Raw genomic sequence first — 22,166 nt, 5'->3', positions numbered from 1 at the left:
ATTTATTTTTTTAGGTATAGATGGACACAGCACAATGCTGGTGCTGAGGATCGAACTCCGTTCCCGCCTGTGCTAGGTGAGCGCTCTACCACTGAGCCACAATCCCAGCTCTCATTGCTTCTTATCATGTTTAGATTTTCTATATCCTCTTGGTTCAATTTTGGTAGTTCACATATATGTCTAATAATTTGCTCATTTATTCTAGACTTTCCAATTTGCTGTAATATAAATTTTCAGAGTAGTCTGTAAAAATCTTCTGGATTTTAGAAATGTTTGTGGTATATCTCCTTTCTAACCTCTAATTTTATTAACTTGGGTCTTTGTTTTGTTCAGCTAAGGCTTATTCTTTTCTTTGAAGTTCTCTTATTAATTTGGCTCTTAGTTATTTCTACTGATTTTGGAATTGGTTTATTCATAATTTTCTAGGACCTTGTGATGCATTTTTTGGTGATTTTTTAATATAGAAACTTAATAGCTATAAACTCTCCTTAGAACCATCTTCATAATGTCCTAGAGATTCTGATGTCATTTTCCTCTATTCTCATTATTTCCTTTATGATCCATTCATTGTTTAGAAGTGGATTGTTTAATGTCCATGTGTTTATGTAATTTCTTTTTCCCCCATAGCTTTATTGATGTAAAATTGAAGTACAATAAAATGCACATATTTGAAGTATGCAATTTGATCAGTGTTGACATGTCTGTAACAAATACAATCAATATAAAAAGGATTTCCATTACTTTTTTTTAAATTTGAAATCATGCAGACTGTGTTTCCTGCATGATTTATTACATTAGATATCAATCATCTTAAGATATATAGAACCCCACCCCCACATGTCAACTATTTCAAAATTAAATGGCACACTTATAATTACTCAGAGGCCAAGGAAGGAAAGTGAATGAAAAGTGTTTTGAACTAAATGATAGTAAAAGCTTAAAATATCAGGATCTCTGGGAAGAAACAGTACTAGGTGAACACTTATAACTTAAAATACTTATATCAGAAAGAAGCTAGAATTCTAATCAATAAAATTATTTTCAAATTTTTTAGTAGGAAGGAAAAATAAAGGAGAAGAAATATATGAAATAGAAAAGAAATAATACAGCTAAAATTTGATAAAAATCAAAAAGGTCTAATCAAAAAAACAAAAACAGGGGCTGGGGATTTGGCTCAAGCGGTAGCGCACTCGCTTGGCATGCTGTGCAGCCCGGGTTCGATCCTCAGCACCGCATACAAACAAAGATGTTGTGTCCACCGAAAACTAAAAAATAAATATTAAAATTCTCTCTCTCTCTCTCTCTCAAAAAACAAAAAAGATTAAAAAAAAACCAGAAATTAGTATCAATGGAAAGGGATCTATCAAAATAATCTTGCAGATGCTGAAAATGTATTAAGGTAATATTACAATTGTATGCCAACATATATGATAGCTTATATAACATACATTGGCATACAATTGTAATATATTAGAGAAAGATTCATGTGCTGCTGAGAAGAAAGTATATTCAGTCATTGATGGATGAAACATTCTATACATGTCCATTAAGTATAAATTATTAATTGTATTTTTTCACTTGTATAGCTTCTTTTTTTTAGTTTTTGTTTGGAGGCTATATCCAGTGATGACAGATACAGGTTAAAGTTACCCAGTATTTTTGTTTTACGGTTTTTTGGATTCTTGATTTTGAAAAGGTTTGTTTGATGTACATCAAACAAACCTTTGTACATTTTTGTTTTCTTGATAGTTATGATTGTTATGCCTTGTTGATGTATAGTTCCCTTAAGCAGTATGAAATGTTTTTCTTTGTCCCTTCTGATTAACTTTGGTTTAAAGTCTACTTTATGTGATATGAGGATAGAAACCCTGCTTCTTAATGTGATCCATGTGAGTGAGATATATTTTCCCATTCTTTCACCTTCAATCTGTGGATGTCTTTGACTATATCTTAGAGACAGCATTTTGTTGGGTCTTGGCTTTTAATCCAGTCTGCCAGTCTGCATCTTTTGATTGATGAATCAGGCCATTAATGTTCAAAGTTATTATTCAGATATGATTTGTATTCTCAGTCATTTTGGTTTATTTCTAGTTTTTAATTTGAATTGGTTTCTCCTTTAATTGACGATTCCTTTAGTATAGTTCCTCCCTTTCTGGTTTTTACTTTTTTTCATTTCATCTTCATGGAATATTTGGTTGAGAATGTTCTGGAGTGCAGACTTTCTAGTAGCAAATTGTTTTAACTTTTTTGTTTATTATGGAAGATTTTTATTTCATCTTCAAATCTGAAGCTTAAGTTTGCTGGATACAGGATTCTTGGTTGGCATCCATTTTCTTTCAGAACTCGATATATGTTATTCCAGGACCTAGCTTTGAGGGTCTGGGTTGAGATATCAGCTGAGATCCAAATTGGTCCCCCCATAAGTAATCTGATACTGTTTTCTTGAAGCCTTTGAGAGCACCACTGCCTCCTTAGCTTGCAGATTATATCACATCCCCTCACCCAAAAAAAGCCTCATTTGATGTGCTGGGGTAAAATCTGTAACATATGCCAGTTTGTCCTTCAGCCCCTTCAGAGCTGGTGTGGAGAACACCACTGTTATGGTATGGATATAAAGTGTCCCCCAAAAGCTCATGTGTGAGACAGTGCAAGATTTGGAGGAAAACGGTTGGGTTATACATAGCCTTAACCAAATCAGTGAATTAATTTCTAATGGGATTAACTGAGTGGTAACTATAGGGAGGTGGGGTGTGGCTACAGGAAGTGATTCATTGTGGATGTGTCTACAAGGTATATATATATGTATATATATTATTTTTTAATTTTTTATATTATCTACATATGACATTACAATGACCTTGGCAATTCATACATTTGTATCATTGGGGTATAATTTCTCATTTTTCTAATTGTACAGATTGCAGAATCACACTGGTCATAGAGTCACCTATATACATACATCAATCATAATGTCTATTCTATTCTGCTGCCCTTCATGGAAGATGGAAGGAGAACCTCATCATTATACAGAATACATATATGATGCTGTGATGAGAAAAAGAAAAAAAAAGTGTGTCATATTAGATTGGATAGAGAGAAATGATGGGAGAGGAGGGGAGGAGTAGGGGGAATACAAGGTATATATTTTGTATCTGGAAAGTGGAGTCTCTCTCTCTCTGCTTCCTGTGAAACTCTTACTATAAGGTTCTGCCACTTCTGGAGCCCAGAAGAATGGAGCTGTCCTTTTATGAACTAAGACCTCTGAAATCATGAGTGCTCAAATAAACTTTTCCTCCTCTACAGTTGTTCTGGTTGGGACTTTTTAGCCACAGCAGAAAAAAAAAAAAAAAAAAACTGGCTAAAAAGGACCACTTTATGTCTGACCCTAATCAGTCCTTATCCACTGTAGTCCTTAAGCAGAGTTCAGACTACTAGATTCAAACAAAGGTGTCCTTTGCTCTTCTGTGCTCTGCAGGGTCAATTTTCTATTACAGAACTGCTGCTTTAATTTAGTCTTGTCTTGGTGAGCCCTTCTGATATTTTGGATTCCTCTGATTTCCCATTTTTGATCCTCTTTTATTCTATCTTTCACCCTTTCTTAATGATGTTATTTCAAATGAATTTTAGGCAAAACATAGCTGACTTTTGTTTTATTAACTTGTGATCACTTCACCCCTCTTCCTATTATATTAACACATTAATTGTATAAATTAATGGACTTTTCTGTGAAATTTTCATACTTTAATATATTCTGTTTTGTTTTTGTCTACTCCCCTTTCTACACTACAGATTTTACCCCAGTATATCAAATGAGGCTTTTTTTGGGGGTAGGGGGGATGTGATACAATCTGCAAGTTAAGGAGGCAGTGGTGCTCTCATACAGACTTTTCACTTCAACTGGCTTGTGTAAGAGATATGAACAATACACATAAGAGACCCAAGATATCTATATTACACAGATTTCTTCTTAATTAGGAGACTGTAAGATTGAATCCCCAGAAAGACTTCTATTTTAAAAACCTCAACAAGAAAAATTTTGTTTCTGTAGTGAAATAACTGCATGATAGTAATTCTATATCCCCCCCAATAATTGAATACTCTGATACTGGTGAGATGAAATCCCAGAGAAGTAAAAAAGCTGATGGGCAAAATGATTAATGAACTAAAAAAAAGATCTAGAAAATGAACTTAGAGAGAAAATACGGGAAATGAAAGAGCATTTCAATAAGGAGATATCGAGATTTTAAAAAGGAACCAAACAGTGATCATGGAAATGAGACACAATCAAAATGTTCAGTTGGCAGTCTCAACAACAAATTAGATCATATAGAAAACAGAATTTTAGGGCTGGGCTTGTCTTCTTGCAGATCATCTTTTTAAAAATATTTAGTTTCCACATATGAGACCAAACATGCAATGCTTGTCTTTTTATATTTGGCATGTTTCACTTAACACAATGTCCTCCATCCATTTTCCTGCAAATGAAATGATTTTATTTTTTTATGGCTAAATAGTATTTGGTATGTGTGCATACCATATTTAATTTATCCATTCATCTGTTGACTAGCACCTGGATTGAATCCATATCTTAGCTATTGTAAGTGCTGCAATAAACACTGGTAGGAAAGTATTTCTTTTGTTTGCTGACTGCATTTCATTTGTATATATATCAAGAAGTGGCATAGCTGGATCATGTACCTGTTATGTTTTTTTTTTTTTTTGTATTTTTCTTTGCAGACCCTCCACATGGATTCCATGTGTGGAGGAATAATTTGTGACTATAATAATTTATAGTTCCAGCAACAGTGTATGAGTGTTCCTTTTTGTCCATGCCCTTGCCACCATTTGTTGATTGATTGATATTAGTTACTCCAATTGGATGAGATGGAATCTCAATGTAGTTGTGATTTGCATTTCTTGGTGGCTACAAAGACATTGAGCCCTTTTTCATATGTTTATTGTCTGTAATTTGTTTTGTTAGATCCCTAGACCTAAGTAACTCCATTTTGGTTCTGGGCCTCAGAAACAAAACTTACACGCTGCCAAGAAAAAGAAACTTAAGATACCCTGTTCCTATAACCACCCCCTTCCAAGGTCCCTATATTAAAAAAATCTGCTGTTACTCAGCCACCTGCACCCAAGGTCAGTTCTAGAGCCTGCTGCACCTAAGATCATTTCTAGCTTGCTCTTGTTCCTTGTTTTTTTTTTTTTTTTTTTTTTTTAAAAAAGATATAAAATCTCTACTCAAGTGACTCTGCCTGCTGCACCTTACAAAAGAGCAGCCTAGCGGATATTCTCTGTCGGTAAACCTTTGCTTGAACTCAAGAGATGGGTCTCTTATGTGTATTTGTTCCAGCTACCCTAACACTTTTGAGAAATGTCTGTTGAGGTCATTTGTTCATTTTTAACTGGATTCCCTGTTTTTCTGTTAAATATTTTTACTTCTTTATACATTTTGGATATTAATACTCTGTCAGATGAATAACTGACAGAGATTTTCTTCCATTATGTAGATTCTCTTCACTCTGTTGATTATTTCCTTTGCTATGCAGAAGTTTTTTTAATTTGATGTAGTTTATCAGTTCTTGTTTTGTAATCATATTTGGGAAATCATGCTTGTGCCATTAACTTGAAGTGTCTTCTCTGTGCTTTCCTCTAGTAGTTTCAAATTTTAAGATCTTACATTTTTTAGTTGATTTTGGCACAGGGTGAGAGATTGTGATCTACTTTCAATCTTCAACATATTGATATCCATTTTTTCCAGCACCATTTGTTAAGGATGTGGTTTTATGCCAATATTGTGCTATTTTTGTTACTATGGCTGTATGGTGTATTTAGAAATCAGACGTTGTGATGTCCCCAGTATTGCTCTTTTTGCTCAGGATTGTTTTAGCTATTTAGAGTTGTTTTTTTTTTTTTGCTTCCATATGAATTTTAGGATTTCCCCCAACCCCCATAGTTCTGTGAAAACAATTCATGGTATTTTGATTGATATTTTGATTTGTAGATTTATAAATCATAAATTTGTAGATCATAAATCTTAATCCTTTCTACCTTCTAGTGTCTTTTTCAGTTTCTTCAGTGTTTCATAATTGTCATTTTAAAGTTCTTTTACCTCTTTATTTAGATTTATTCCTAGATATTTTATTATTTATTTATTCATGCTGCTGTAAATGGCATTGCTTTTCTGTATTCTTTCTCATCAATATTATTATAGGAGAAAATACATATCTTTTATGTATTGATTTTTTTGAATTAAGACTTTTGGTGAGGTTTTTAGAGTTTTTAATGTGTAAAATCAGGTTGTAAATAGGTACAATTTCAATTTTTCCTTTCCAATTTTATTTGTTAATTTTATCGCTCTGGCTATAATTTCTTATATTGAATAAGAGTTGAGTGAGTATAGACACCATTTCTTGATCATGATCTTATTGGGAATGCTTTCATTTAGTGTGAGATTTGTTGAGAGCCACAGCGAGTCGGAATGGCCCCTGGCATTTTACCAGAAGTATGGTTGAGAGGCGAGCCATTAAGATGATGTTGGATTGAAACAGGTTGTGTATTCAATTGTATATTAGACCTTTACTGTCTGGTAATAGGATGGCTCCACTTTGGAGTTCCCATTGAGTTCTCCCAGGGTTCCCAGAGTGAGTGCGCGAGCAGCCTGAGCAGCCCGGGGGAGGGAGTTCTGGTTGGTGTGTGGTGTGTTCCTGGAGGAGCCCGGGGAGTGTGCGTGGAATGCTGTGAGAGTTCGGAAATAAAGTTTGTTCCTGCTTGAGTGGCTGGTGATTTGTGCCCAGCCAGACTGCTGCAGAGATTTGATATAGATTTATATTTTTTTAATCCATAATTCCATTTGTGATGTCTTGTGTTTATTGATTTGCAGATATTGAAATATGCTTGCATCCCTGGAAAAAAGCCCAACTGGATCATATTTATTATCTTTTTAATTTGCAGTTGAATCAATTTGCAAATAGTTTGAAGGCTTTTGCTTCTAAGTTGTTAGGATTTGAATATGAGAAATCCTCCCCCCACAAAAAAAATCTTTTGTTAGGTAATGCAGGAATGTTCAGTAGTGGAATGATTAGATGAGAGTTGTAACCTAACTATTGGATCAATACATTTGATGGATTAATAGTTTGAGTGGATTATTGAGTGGTAATTGTAGACAAGTAGGGCATGGCTAGAGCAAGGAGGTCATTGGGACTGTGTGCCCTTGGGGAATATATTTTGTCTCTGGCTCCTTGCTATTTACTGACTGCCATGAATTGAGACACTTTCCTCCACTATACCCTTCTGCCATGATGTTCTGCCTCTTGGGTCAGAGCAGTGGAGTCAGCCAACCATGGACTGAACCTCTGAAACTGTGAGCTCAAAAGAATTTTTTCCCCTCTAAGTTGTTCTTGTCAGGTATTTTGATCATAATAATGAAAAGTGAACACATGTGTATACATCAATGGTATTAGTCTATAATACTGGTTTTATAGAATGAATTTGGAAAGATTCCTTCTATTTCTATTATATAGAATATTTTGAGGGGCATTAGTATTAGTTCTTCTTTAAAATCTGATAAAATTTAAAAAATGAATTAATCTGGCTGTAGGCTTTTCTTGTTGGGAGACTTATTTTTGTTTTCCATATAATTTTGTTTCAATTTGGGTAGGTTCATGTATGTCTAGAAATCTGTCCATTATAGATTTTTTCAATTATTGGCATGTAGTTTTTCAAGATAGTCCTTAGTGATCCTTTGAATTTTGGTATCTGCTGTAATGTCTCCTTTTTTTCTCCTATAATTGTACGAATATGGGTCTTCTCTCTGTTTTGGTTAGTTTAGCTAAAGATTTGTCAATTTTGGTTTATCTTTTTAAGAATCAACTCATCAATTTATTGATACTTAGTTTTGTTCTTTTAGTCTCTATTTCATGTATTCCTGCTCTGATTATCATTATTTTTCTACTGACCTTGAGTTTAGTTTCTTCTTGGTTTTCTAAGACTTTGAGATACATCATTAGGTTATTTGAGATGTCTCAGTTGTTTTTTAATGTAACTATTCACTACTATTAACTTCTCTCTTAGTACTGCTTTCACTGTTTCACTGTATCCTGTGGCTTCTGGTATGCATTGTTTTCATTTTCATTCATTACTCAGATTTTGTAATCTCCCCTCCCCTGATGTTTTCATTGACTGATCATTCAAAAATATATTGTTCAATTTCCATGTGTTTGTATAAATTGTGTAGTTTAGCTTGCTATTAATTTCTAGTTTCAATCCATTGAGATCTGATAAAAATGCAAGAAATTATTATAGTATTTTTTAATTTACTAAGATGTTTTGCCTTATCTATTTTTATTTGGAAAAGTATCATGTGCTTATGAAAAATGTGTGTTCTATATCTATTGGATGGAATATTATGTATATGTCTGTTGAGTCCATTTGGTCTATATTATAATTTTTTTTTTCGTACCAGAAATTGAACTCAGGGGCACTCTATCACTGAGCCACATCCCCAGACCTATTTTATATTTTATTTAGAGACAGGATCTCACTGAGTTGCTTAGCATCTTGCTTTTTGAACTCGTGATCTTCCTGTCTCAGCCTCGAGAGCTGCTGGGATTACAGGTATGCACCACTGTGCCCAGCTATGGTATAATTTAACTTTGGTGTTTTTTTTTTTTTTTGCCTGGGTAATCTTATTTGTTAACATGTATAGGGTATTAAAGTCACCCACCTTCATTGTACTGGGGTCTCTCTCTCCCTTTTTGTCTAGGAATATTTGTTTTGTAAAATCGGGTGCTTTTATGTTGGTACACATATGTTTATAATCATTTTATCTTCTTGATGAATTGTTCCCTTGATCAATTTGTAGTGAACTCTTTGTAACTTCTAGCTAATTTTGTCTTACCGTCTTTGTGAGCTATAAGCATAGCTATTTCAGCCTTTTGGATTCTGTTTGTTTAGAATATCATTTTCCTACCTTTTGCTTTCAGTCTGTGTATGTCTTTGCAGGTGAGGTGAGTTTCTTGCAGGAACCATATTTTAGGGTCTTGTTTCTTCAGTCAGTCTGCATTATTAAATTTACAACATTCTAGTCCTTCTCTAGCCTGTAACTCCAAGTCTTTCCAAACACTGTTTATATTCAGGGTTATTATCAGAAGATGTATTGTTGTTTCTTAAGATTTTATGGTCATTCTGAATTTTCTATATTGATTCTTCCTCTCATCTTAATCTTGATGATTTACTATATTAATAATGTTTGATTCTTTCCTATTTCTCATTTGGATATCTAGTCTTCTAATGAGGTTTACTCTTCCCTGTGCTCTCATGTTTGTGTTTATCTTTTACCTGTTTTGGGTTTTGGGTTCTGTATGGTGTGGATATTGAAGTGGTCAGAAGTGCAGCAGGGTTCAGAAGTGGGGTTTTAGGAAAGTGATAAGATCATGAGGGCCCTGATCTTACCTCATTTGATAGCTTAATTCACTGATAGTGAATTAACTGCTAGAAGGTATGATGTAATTGGAGGAAGTAGATCATTGGAGGCATGTCGTGGAAGGGTTTATCTTCTCCCCATCCACTTTCTCCCTCCTGCCCACTCTCATTGTTTCTCCTTTCTTGGCTTCTATGAGCTGACTGCTTTTCTCTACCATACTTTTTCACTATGATGTTCTTCTTCACCTCAGGCCTAGAGCAATGGAGCCAGCTCACCATGGACTGAGTCCATTGAAACTGTGAGCTAAAAATAAACTTATGCTCCTCTAAGTTGCTTGTGTCAGGTATTTTTGTTATAGTAACAAAAAGTTGACTGACACAAAAAGCTGTTATTCAGAAGTGGTGTTACTGCTGTGACTATCCCTGACCATATGGTTCAGAAGCCTTTGGAAATGGTTCACATGAGGAGTTTGGAAAGACTTGGAGTTATGGGCTAGAGAAGGACTAGAATGTTGTAAACAGAGCTTAATGGTCAATTCTGGTGTGAGCTTTGAAGACCAGAATGCTAGTAAGACTGCTAATTGTGAAGATTGTGCTCATGAGGTTTCAAATGGGAATGAGGACTCCACTGGGGACTGAACTAGAGGCTATTCATGTAATATCTGGCAAAGAACTTGTCTACATTTTTCCATATCTTAAGTTGTGTGAAGCTGAATTTAAAGTGAGTAAATTTCAAGGCATTCAAGTGGTGGCATGGGTATTTCCTGCCACCTTTAGTCAAGTTTACTGTGATAATTAGTAAGCAAAATCACACACACACACACACACACACACACACACACACATACACTTTAGCCAAGTTTACTGTGATAATTAGTGAGCAAAAATCACACACACACACACACACACACACAAACTATATGAAAAACTTGCACTTCAGAAAATAAACAGGTGTAAAATTGGTGCAAGGAAAATCTCATTGCTGAAGAAATTAGTGCCACTAATGAGAAACCAAGTATTTTGCATACAGACAATAGGGAAGATGCCTTCAGGGCATCTCAGGAAACAGCAAGACTGCATTTATCACAGTGTAATAGTGTAAACTTTTTTTTTTTTTTTTTTGAGAGAGAGAGAGAATTTTAATATTTATTTTTTAGTTTTCGGTGGACACAACATCTTTGTATGTGGTACTGAGGATCGAACCTGGGCCACACGCATGCCAGGCGAATGCGCTACCACTTGAGCCACATCCCCAGCCCAAATAATAGTTTAAACTTTTAAAAAAGATTTTGCTTTGAAATGAGAACTTGAAGTCTGCTTCTGAAGTTGTTCCCAGGTTTTGTTTTACCTGCTCAGCCATCCAGTGCCCCGTCCGGCCTCAGAAACCGAGTCCGGCGAGGGACGTCGAGGTTAAAAAAAAAAAAAAAATTACACAGGACACCAAGGTTCTTCATCCAGGAGGAGGCATGTGTGCACTTTTTTATCCAAGTTTTTTCCCTTATATACTTTCTATAACTGCAGTGGAAATTTAGCCAAAACAGGGGAGGAATAACACCTGCTACTCTTGGGTTACCGTGACCGTCCCTTATCAGGAAGCTCCGAGAAGGCCAAGATGTTCCCAAAAAGGCACATATGTCTGAGGCAGATACACATGAAACCGCAAGCCTGCATCATGACTCTGTGAGCTGGCCACTTTGACATGCAGAACAAGGAACTGGGGGCTGGGCCCCAGGGGCCAGGGAAGGCCTGCTACCAGCAAGTCCCCCTCTTTTGTTTTTTGCATGTCAAAGGGAATCAAGTAGCCCCTGTCTTAGGTCGTCCACTGCCCTTACAGTGCTTACCCGTCTCTGGGGAGGCCCCATTCCCCTGGCTTAGGTTGTAGTGCAAGCGTGGACGTTGCCCGTCACTGGGTACTGCAAGATCAGCTCTTGTCCTACGTAAATGGACACTTTTCAGTTAGGATGTCATGGCCAGCAGGACACAACTGCAGATCCCAGTCATAATCTTTGCCAGTGGGAAAGCTATGACCAGGGAGCTTTCTGAACATAAGGGTCTGGGATGACGGCACCAAGTCAGCAGGGTAATTAGGGACCTGGGCAAAAGCAGGTATACATAGGAGGGCTTGGGTATTGGCTCCTGTCCAGTTACATCTCATCTCCGGATGGGTCATAAGTACACCTCGTGGGCAGAGTCGTCCATCTCCAGGCATTGGTAGTGAACCTGTATTGGCTTGGAGGTTAAAATGTTAATCTGGTCCTTAATGAATTGAGTTATCCTATTTGCAACACAAGGTCCCAAGGTTGCAATCAAAAGAAGACTCAGTAAGGGCCCCAAGAGGGGAAGAAGGTAGGGCAGGAACCCATTCATCCCAGTCCAAAGAGGGTTCTTGAATAATTATTTTCTCCTTTTATCTAGGTCTTCTTGAAGCTCCTTGATTTTAGTGGGAACTATGCCCGATTTATTGGCATAGAAGCAGCACCTTTCTCCCAAAGCTAAGCAAATCCCTCCCTGATTGGCGGTCAGCAGATCTAGGCCTCGCCTATTCTGAAGGACTACTTCTGCCAAAGAGTCAATTTGGTCTTGTAGGTCCCCAATAGTTCCAGATAGGGTCTGCACATCATCTATAAGCTGCTGAGATAGACGGCGATAAGGATGTATCGCTGTACCCAGCCCCGCCATGCCTATACCTACAGCAGCTGTTATCCCAAGCGTGGCGAGTAGTGGTAAAGCCTGTATAGCTCGCCTGTGCCTTTTTACTAGGGTGTCTAGACTGGGAATAGGTAAGGGCTCATCCCCAGGGACAATGGTTATATCAGGGAGGAGCAAGGCGAGAACACAGCCACCTGTCCAGTTGGCAGGGAGTTGGGGGAAGGCAGAGTTCTCACCACACATAAAAACAGTGCCATTAGGGGGACAGAGGGCTGGAGTGGGTGACGAATAATTTTTTACTGTTGAGCAATTTCCAAAGGAAGTAACTCCAACATCAACATCATAGATGTTGTTTTGCATCATACCCAGGAGACATTCTGTAAAAGTGCCCATAGGTTGGACCTTGAAAGGCAGCCCGGGCTGGCAGGTCTCATCATCAGATATGGTGGCACTGATAGGAACCGCCACGGGCATGACCACCCCTGTTGTCATGCAGAGCCAGCAGTCACTAGCAAGCGTGGGATCAGAGTTGTTAAGTAAGAAAAGGGTGATTTTTAAGATATCCCACATATTGGCATCCAGATCTGGGAGCTGAGACTTAGGCAGCACCAAGGGGTGGTATATGAGGTCAGGGACCTGTGGTTTCAAGAGCCTGATGATTTGAAGATGTTTAACAGAATCAGTAGATCCTCCCCCCATCAGAGATCCCTGTAGGGGCTTCAGTGGGCCAACAGGAGGACTTGCCGACTTGACCCTGGCAACCAGCCAACTGGAGTTTAGATTCAACTCCCCGTTGGCCAAAAAGAAACGGAATGAAGTGAAAAGTCACTCCCACCTTCTCCCCCGACCGGGTCTCCGTCAATCTGGCCTCAAAATACTGTCGTCCCTTGTGTACACAAATCGAGGCCGTCTCATAGCAAGAGACATGAACTGCTGAAGTATAAGTGCAAGTTGTGGAGCAGTTACTGAGGGTTTTTTCAGGACCAGGGGGGTTAATCTTTGGTTTGTTCACACATACCCACTCAGGGTGGTGAAATCCCCCAATTTGTTGATGAACTTCAGCCCGGAGGTAGGCTACCTTGGTTACACAATCAGCAGTCTGAATCCAGCTACTGGGGGCCTGATTCCAAATCCCTCCCCTGCACTCTCAGGGGGTCCCAAAAAGATGCTGGTAGATATTACCTGGTGGGGGATCTAGCCCTCCGTCTGCACGCCTGTATGACAGGACCGTTATAAGGAAGATCCATCCCGCAAAACTCATTCTGTCACTCCTTTGGAGAAATGAAAATGGCCGAACCTGAAGTCCCAGGGTAGTCGCTCCTTCCCGTGTCTGCGTCCACCAGTCTCGTGCAGCGTTCCGGGACCCAAATGGGTTTTTCCGTCCCTGGAGGGAAGACACATACAGCTCCTCTCACTCTAGCCAGGAGTGGAGCAGGGGGTTGCCACTTTCCTGTAGATAAATCCTTCCACCTTATCTGTGCCTTTTGTATGGTGGGAGAGGAGAAGTGACGCTGCACCGCTGTACGGCCTTCAGCGTCTGTGAGCAAAAAATTTAAAGTGAACAGAGTTATATTTAACAGTGCATGTGGTCCCTGACAACTCTGGTATATCTCCCCCTCTTTTGTTTTTGCAAATAGGTTTTAAGATGTTGATGGGCCTGTTCTACAATGGCCTGTCCTTGGGGGGTAATATGGGATTCCTGTTTTGTGTATAATATCCCACTGTGAGCAAAATTTTTGGAAGGTTTGACTAGTATAAGCTGGGCCATTATCTCTTTTTATGCATCGAGGGGTTCCCATAAAGGGAAAGGTTTTTATATAGTGCTGTATCACATCTTTAGCCTTTTCTCCTGAATGTAAAGTAGCAGAGATAAACCCAGAAAATGTGTCTATACTGATATGTACAAAGGACAACTTTCCAAAACTAGGAATATGAGTTACATCAGTTTGCCAGACGTCATTTGGCTGAAGGCCCTTGGGTTGACTCCCAGAGAAGTGGAATGGATAAAAGGTGCACAAGTAGGGCATAGGGAGACAATTTTTAAAGCTTGATCCCGGGAACATCCTGAGCGGAAGCCAAAGTTTGTGCGTTTAGGTGAAATTTATTATGAAGCTGGAGGGCCTTATCATACTCAGTTATTATGTATACATGGTTAGTGGCATGTGTGGCAGCGTCTGCCATGGCGTTGCCCGCCGCCAGAGGGCCTGGAAGTCCGGAATGACTTCTAAAGTGACCTATGAAGAGGGGGTCTGCCCTAGCCCATATAAGAAGCTGTACTGTCTGTAGTTGGTCCATGATAGTGGATTGTTTTCCAATATAAGGTGCCGTCTCAATCATGGATGCAAGCCTGGCAATATAAAGACTGTCTGTGAAAACATTAAGGGGCACTGAATTGTAGGTCTATAAGGCCAATATCAAGGCTGCAACTTCCACCTTTTGGGCTGAGCAATCAGCCACCCTTTTGCGGATGACCTGGGTTCCATCCGAGACGAGAGCAAATCCATTTTTGGCCCTGTCAGTGAAGACGGTTTGTGCCCCTGGAATAGGGTCCTGTTTTAGGATCTTTGGGAAAATTATTGGACATGTTTTTAGACTTTCAAGGAGCCTGCTTTTAGGGTAGTGATTGTCAACCTGTCCCATGAAACTACAGAAGAAGAGACACCAGAGATCATGTTCCTGTCTTAATTTAGAAAGAATGTCTTGATTATATGGTAATATGAGAACATCAAAGGTTTTCCCAAACAAGGCATCTCCTAGATATTTTGCTTTCCAAACTAATTGTATTACCAGATCATGGAAAGGTATCAAGACCCAGGAGGGGGATGCAGGTAAGTGAACCCAATAAATAGGACCAGTCTGCCAAAAGACTCCAGTCGGGGTGAGTTTTGACAGCAAAAAAATGAATAACAAGGACTGGGAGTAGTCCACCTGCATTACCTGCATCTCTTGTAAGGCTGTCTCTATCAATCTAAGTGCCTTCAAGGCTTTTGGAGTAGGTTTTTGCAGGGAGGTGGGTGAGGGGTCTCCTCTCAAAAGGTTATACAGGGGTTTAAGTTAGTAGTTCAATATACTTAATGTTTAATCAACAATGTGAATTTATTTACCAAAATTAATCTTTATCTTAAACAGTAAGAATTATTAAGCAATAAGGATCTTTCTTTAAAGAAATAAACTTACATTTTAATAGGTGTTTATCATGTCAAAATATGGACAAAATTTTAGCTCACATTAGTATAGTTAAATTAGGAAAATAACCTGAAATACCCTTAAATTAATTATAGTCAGTTTAGTATATATAAATCTGTTTTTTAAATTGTCCTAACTTTTTACATCATTTGTTTAGATAACAATATAAAAATCTTTTTTTACTTAGGAAAATGAATATAAAGACCTTGTTTTACCCAAAGATGATTTCTTTCTTCTTTTTAGGATCCATGTGTGCTTTTTCTTTGTTGAAGCATCTTTTTCTTTTTAATACTTTGGAACAATTTCTGAAAACCTTAGAATCTATAAACAAATCATTATACTTTGATAAGAAATATCAATAAAAATATAGTTAAAACCCTTAGATATTTTGTAGAAATAATTATAATAATTTATCATCTTATGAGTTTAAACAATAACCTTGAGAATTAGAAACTACTTGATTGTATTTTCACTTAAAAGCAAATTTATAGTAAACACATTTATCTCAAATATCTGTAACTGGAAAGGCAGAGTATCTGATAAATGTAAATATAAAACATAAATTATGGGTTTCCTGTTGAAGAAAAACAATTAGGCAAATATATATTAACTAATCAATTAGGCATGTGCTAATTAATTTATAGATTAACAAATATAGGTTATCTAAATATCTAAAAATATATATATTAAGAATAAGAACATTACTTATAATTGTATTAACTTTATGTAACCACGTGGTCTTAAAATATTTGGATCCATTTTAGTTTTGTTTTTAACTAGGAGTGCACTCTTCTATGTGACGTCACTTGATGTAACTGAAATAAGATCCTTGAGTATACATTTTTATTTTTGTAGTTAGCAATGAGAATAAGGATTTTTTGGTCATCACAGGAACTTTGCTGGCTTGTTCCTGTGGCGAGCAAATGCATCCTCATGACCTCCAAAATTAAAAGTAAAATATAAAGAAGCATATTTGATATCTCTCATCAAAAGAACATTATTTAGTAACACAACTATAGAAAAAAGTCAGGTTATTTAACTTAGAACTAACTTAAATTTAGGACTGTAACATAGAAACCTGTGGAATTAAATTTTGTCTGAAAAAGATATCTTTCATTAGCATTTACAGGTAGGCATTTTTAAAAAATACAGGCTCTGAGCAGCTCTGGTAGAAATCTGAAACACAGCAGTACAGGTTAGTGGCTGGAAGGCGGGACTAGAAGTCCTGTCTGAGTGACTGTGGAAGAACCAATTGGAAGCCCGCAAAAGTGTGGGAGGTGGGACCAGGAAGCTGCTCTTCTGGCCAGGCACCCCATGGTTACCATGGTGATGCAAACAACATGGAGTCTGCTGCCCATTTTCGGGGCAAAAGTTCCCCAAGTTTTCCTAGCCGATTGCATTTTGCTTGATTTTGTCTGCATTTTCCCCTGCCTGGCCAAGATCTTACTGCAGTAGCAGCTTGTTCTGTCTCTGCGACCTGCGGTTGCAGTTGTACATCCTGCACTTCCTGGCGTTCCCCTGCGGAGTCTACAGATAGAAAAGGGTTGGTCCTTGGGAGGTGACGAAGTCGCCCACTCCCCGGGTCACCATTCCGTCCCTGGATTGCCCCGTACACCTTGGCTTCTGGGACCCGGGGCGGGCCCCTGTTCCTGTTTTGAGGGCAGCGGCCAGAACCTGTCCAGTAATATGAGCTCCATTGATATCCTTACAAGCTCGAATCATGTCATCAACACTCTTTGCTCTGGTAGATTTAATAGCATTTTGGCAATAGGAATTTGCATTTTCAAGAGCCAATTGCTTAATGACCGGCATGGCTTGTTCCAAGTTAGGGAATATTTTTCCTGCTATCTGCATCTATCGGGCTATGAAGTCAGAATAAGGCTCAGAGGGTCCTTGAGCAATTTTTGAAATTTTTGTTTCAGCATTTGAAATAGGTAGAGTCTTCCAAGCCTGAACGGCTGTTGTGGCTATCTGAGCATAGACCCCAGGATCATAATTAATTTGCTGATTTATGATAGCATATAGTCCCGAGCCTGTTAACATTTCGAGGTTACGCCGTGGGAAGCCGGCGTCCTGATTGACTCGGGCTAGCTCGAGACACCTCTCTTGATTTTCACTTTTCCACAACAAAAAATCCCCTCTGGACAACATAGCCCTGCAAAGCTGTTGCCAGTCACTAGGTGTCAGCTGATTGGCAGAGAAAGACTCAAAGAGAGTCAATGTAAAGGGGGCATGGGGTCTGTAATTCGTAACTGCCTCCTTTAGTTGTTTAATATCCTTAAAGGCTAAAGGAACATGCACTCTGGCCGGCTGTCCATTGGCATCCAGGTTTTCAATTACTGGAAAAGTTTGGGCTGTCTTAGGCTGCCACTGAACACCCCCCCCCCCACCTTCTGGGGTTGTCCTTGTCCCAATCAGGATTATAAGGAGGGAGCGCAACAGCGATTGGGGCCGTAGGTGCTTTAAATCTTGACTTCCTCAATTGACCCTCCAGTTCCTCTATCTCTCTTTCCAGTTCCTCCTCCTGCCAGCTGTAACCATGGAGCCCAGTTAGTAACTCCCTTATCTTAGAAATGTAGTCAGCACTGTGAAGCCCAGCTCAAGGCCAGAGGCCTTGTTTACATATTTTTGTGAAAAACTAGTAAGGGAGTGTCCAGCGCCTGGAGTGCTGATTTTTTCATTCAGTAGCCAAGTAAAACAGGGCAACATGAATAGAAAGTTTATCTACATTGAACTTTTTTGTAGAGATTCTTTTGCTGAAAGTCCTAAAATCAGCCATGGTGAATATTCTGGAGAAGGTCAGTTAAGACATTTCTGTGGGCCTGGTAGGGAGGGGGAAGATGAGAAGGCCGGGTTGAGAGCAGCTAGGGTGGATCTAAGAATGAAGAAGGAGATGTGAAAGAATAATGGGAAAGGGGTATGGACTCTGCCATTTGCTCTTCCTGGACCTGATTAAGGGCCTGTTCGCATTCAGCAAGCTGCTCCTTAATCTTCACTTTATCAGTTAAAAGAGCATCCTTTACCAATCTCCAGAGAGAAAGTTGCAATCAGGACTATCCGGACCCTGGTCCCTCAAAAACTTTTGGAGATCCTGCTTTACCAAATCCCAATCACTGTTATTAAGAAAGCCTCCTGTCAGAAACCAAGGACAAGCCTGGGCTATAGCTTCAACAAATTCCATTGCTGTCTTGGTTTTTATTCCTGTTCCTTGTTTGCTTAACAGTTCTTTAACTTCATTGGCCAGACGAAGTTTCACTGTTGAGTTACCCATGGTACGTACCCTAACTCTTTAAATTATCTTTATACCAATCCTCCCCCTTCTCCCTTAGAAGGTGAGCCTCGTCCGCTTACCCTTGCTTTCCGGACCTCAGTGAGGACCTCCAGATGCCGCGTCTGGCCTCAGAAACCGAGTCCGGCGAGGGACGTCGAGGTTAAAAAAAAAAAAAATTACACAGGACACCAAGGTTCTTCATCCAGGAGGAGGCATGTGTGCACTTTTTTATCCAAGTTTTTTCCCTTATATACTTTCTATAACTGCAGTGGAAATTTAGCCAAAACAGGGGAGGAATAACACCTGCTACTCTTGGGTTACCGTGACCGTCCCTTATCAGGAAGCTCCGAGAAGGCCAAGATGTTCCCAAAAAGGCACATATGTCTGAGGCAGATACACATGAAACCGCAAGCCTGCATCATGACTCTGTGAGCTGGCCACTTTGACATGCAGAACAAGGAACTGGGGGCTGGGCCCCAGGGGCCAGGGAAGGCCTGCTACCAGCAATCCAGGTATTTAGAAGCTTCTGCAGTCAGTGCAGTTATATCTTCCTCTTGGAAATAAGAAAAACAGGAAACTTTGACTCCCAGAGCAGTAAGCTCAGACTGTAAGACCCTTCTCAGGATGACTCCCAGTTATAGCACTGTGAGAATGTGCTAGGAAATGTGGAGAATTTCTCCAGAATTACCTCTCTATGCTGATTATAGGTCTGTTATCTGTTTAGATTATGTCTCTAGGATGCTAAATCCTGTACTAGTAGAGCCCACTGGGATTCTCCCTTCTTCGCCTATACCTTCTCCTCCCCTTTGTGCTGCCTTGTGATTGGTACTAGGGCTATTCTCTCACTGTTCCACTATCCAAAATCTCTGTATATTTCCAAATTTCAGTCTCTCCTCTATGGCATTCCAGCATTCTCTCATGGTCACCCATCTCAATCCGCAGCTACACTCATATTATTTTGATTCTAACTTGTAGAGAAGCAGGTGTTAGGTGCCTCTAATCCATCATCTTGAATCTCTGGCATCTGTTTGTTTTTATTATTATTATTATTCTCTTTAGATATGAATGACACTAAAGTATATTTTGACATTATACAGGCATGAAGTGTATCTTATTCTAATTAGGATCCCATTCTTGTGGTTGTACATGATGTGGAGATTTACTGTGGTATATTCATATATTATGAACATAAGAAAGTAATGTTAGATTCATTCCACTATCTTTCCTATTCCTATCTCTCCTCCATTGCCTTCATTCCCCTTTGTCTAATCCACTGAACTTCTATTATTTCCCTCCCCCTTGTTCTGTGTTAGTATCTACATATCAGAGAGAACATTCAATCTTTGGTTTTGGGGGATTAGCTATTTCACTTAGCATGGTAGTCTCCAGATCCATTCATTTACAGACAAAAGTCATAAAGTCATTCTTTTTATGGCTGAGTAAAATTTCATTGTGTATATATACCACATTTTCTTTACTCAGTCATCTGTTGAAGGGCAACTAGGTTGGTTCCATAGCTTAGCTATTATGAGTTGAGTTTCTGTAAACATTGGTGTGGATGTGTCACTGTAGTATGCTGATTTTAACTCCTTTGAGATATATACTGAGGAGTGGTACAATTGGGTCAAATGGTAGTCCCATTCGTAGTGTTTTGAGGAATCTTCATACTGCTTTCAGAGTTATTGCATCAATTTTCAGTCCCACCAGCAATGTATGGGTATACTTTTGCCCACATCCTCACCAGTATTAATTGTTGCTAGTATTCTTTTTTTAAAAAAACCTTTATAGAAAAATTCTTATACCATTTATTTAACAAGCCACATTTCAAATTCTTTTAATTTAAAAAAATTCAAGATCTTACAGAATTGCAACACTTCTATAAAATGGTCGATTTTGCACAATTATGTTTATAGAAAGCTAAAGAAGACACTCTAGAAACGGCAAATTATAAAAAAAAAAAACAAAACACTGTAGAATCAGATGCCTCTAGAAAACCATAAGAAATACATCAGAATAGTGCTGAATACCTCCAATGCTTTCCATACCCTTCCTCCACCTGCCATGGCAAGGAGCAATGATGGGTTTACCCAGAAAAATTATAGGACTGGCCAAAGTGGAAAGTGACAAGGAGAAACAGATACCAATAACAGCCGTCCAGTCAAAGCTACATACCACAGGGAAGAATTCCTTCTCATAGGACCCTGTGTTTGGGGAAGTGGGCTGATGCAGCAATTAATGACAGATGTCCACCAATCCTACCCCTCATCCCAAACACACAATGCACTCAATACCATCACAACTTTCTTTCAGAATACTTTACATAAACAGAATACTTTATGTAAGCTTGCTTACTTGTTTTCCCCCTTACAGAAGAGTAAGTCCATAAGGCCCAGGTCCAGCTCATCTATTCACCATGGAATTGCAGGGCTTATTACAGTAGATACTTAGTTCATACATGTGGAATGATTGAATGACTGAATGAATTGTGTCCCCAGATACTCTCATTTAAATGAAAATTATCAAATGCTTCTGTTTTTATCAGTTGAGTTAAAGATGTAACCACTTTTTAAAAAAATTAATTCTCCATTAAGATAGTTTAGCATTTAAGTTATGGTATATGACTAGGAGTTTGATTTTTTTAAAAGTATTTTTTGCATTTTTAAAATATTTTATTTATTTATTTAGTGTGTGCTGAGAATCAAACTCACTGCCTTGCACACATTAGGCAAGGGCTCTACCACTGAGCCATAACCCCAGGCCCTATTTGATTCTTTTCTATGATAAGGATGGACTATTCCAGTCATCATTCAATATTTATTTTTCAGATATATGAAGCTTGTCTACTCAGATTCAAAGATTTTCTTTGTCTTTTCTCTATATCAGTCAAGTCTCTTTTCATAAATGAGAAATATTAAATAAATGGCTTCTCTCATAAAATAAAGAGGCAACTAGCAGAAATAATCTGAAGCTTCTATGAAAAAGCTTTTTATTAGTGCCTAAAATAATAAATACCATTTGCAGATCAAAAAACTATGTGCTGTGAGCTTTACAAGTGTTCCCAGTCCCTATTCAGTGTGTGAACAAATGCCAAATGTATTCAGTAAGTGAAGGCTCAGAGGCAGTAAGGCACTGTCCATGCCCCCCTGCTGGTGACAAAGCAGGGCTCTCCACACAGGTCAGGCCACACCAGCACTCACAGTTTTTTTTTTACTACTGAATCATTACCAGTTACTCCAGCACATCCTGAATCTTCTCTGAATTTCATAGTTCATCAAATATAAGATGCTATCAGTTGAAGTTAATGTACTACTGTATCAAATGTGCAATATTGCTAATTAAAGTTATGTAGCACTTTCAGTTAGAAAATATGTCAATTTGAGAAATGTTCAAATGTGCACATTTATATCTACATTCATTCTTTCTCTCACACACCACATACATTGTAGCTTCAATAGAACACAGAAATCCACTAGGTTAATAATCCAATAGCCAAATTATTCCTTAAAAGAAAATCTAAAAGCTTCTCAAAATACTTTAGAAAATTTTGCCATGACGTACAGAAAAAGAAAGACAAATCTTAAGAATAAATAAAGCAATGGAAAACTGCATACTGTTTAAAATTGTTTCTCCTCAT

The 22,166-nt window shown here is 38.4% G+C and overlaps 1 long non-coding RNA gene across 3 annotated transcripts in view; it reads left to right on the top strand.

Moving 5' to 3' along the window:
- The window catches only part of LOC113190326 (uncharacterized), a 117,605-nt gene that overhangs the window by 4,813 nt on the left and 90,626 nt on the right, over positions 1 to 22,166 (top strand). For all 3 annotated transcript variants that reach the window (XR_013343609.1, XR_003301767.2, XR_013343610.1), the window contains exon 3: positions 15 to 76. This is a non-coding gene — a long non-coding RNA (uncharacterized LOC113190326). The remainder of the gene's footprint in view (positions 1 to 14; positions 77 to 22,166) is intronic.

This window comes from Urocitellus parryii, chromosome 5 (genome assembly GCF_045843805.1).
Source record: "Urocitellus parryii isolate mUroPar1 chromosome 5, mUroPar1.hap1, whole genome shotgun sequence".
Taxonomy (NCBI): domain Eukaryota; kingdom Metazoa; phylum Chordata; class Mammalia; order Rodentia; family Sciuridae; genus Urocitellus; species Urocitellus parryii.
Note: the sequence above shows the minus strand (reverse complement) of the source record. Positions and strands in the feature narration are given on the sequence as shown.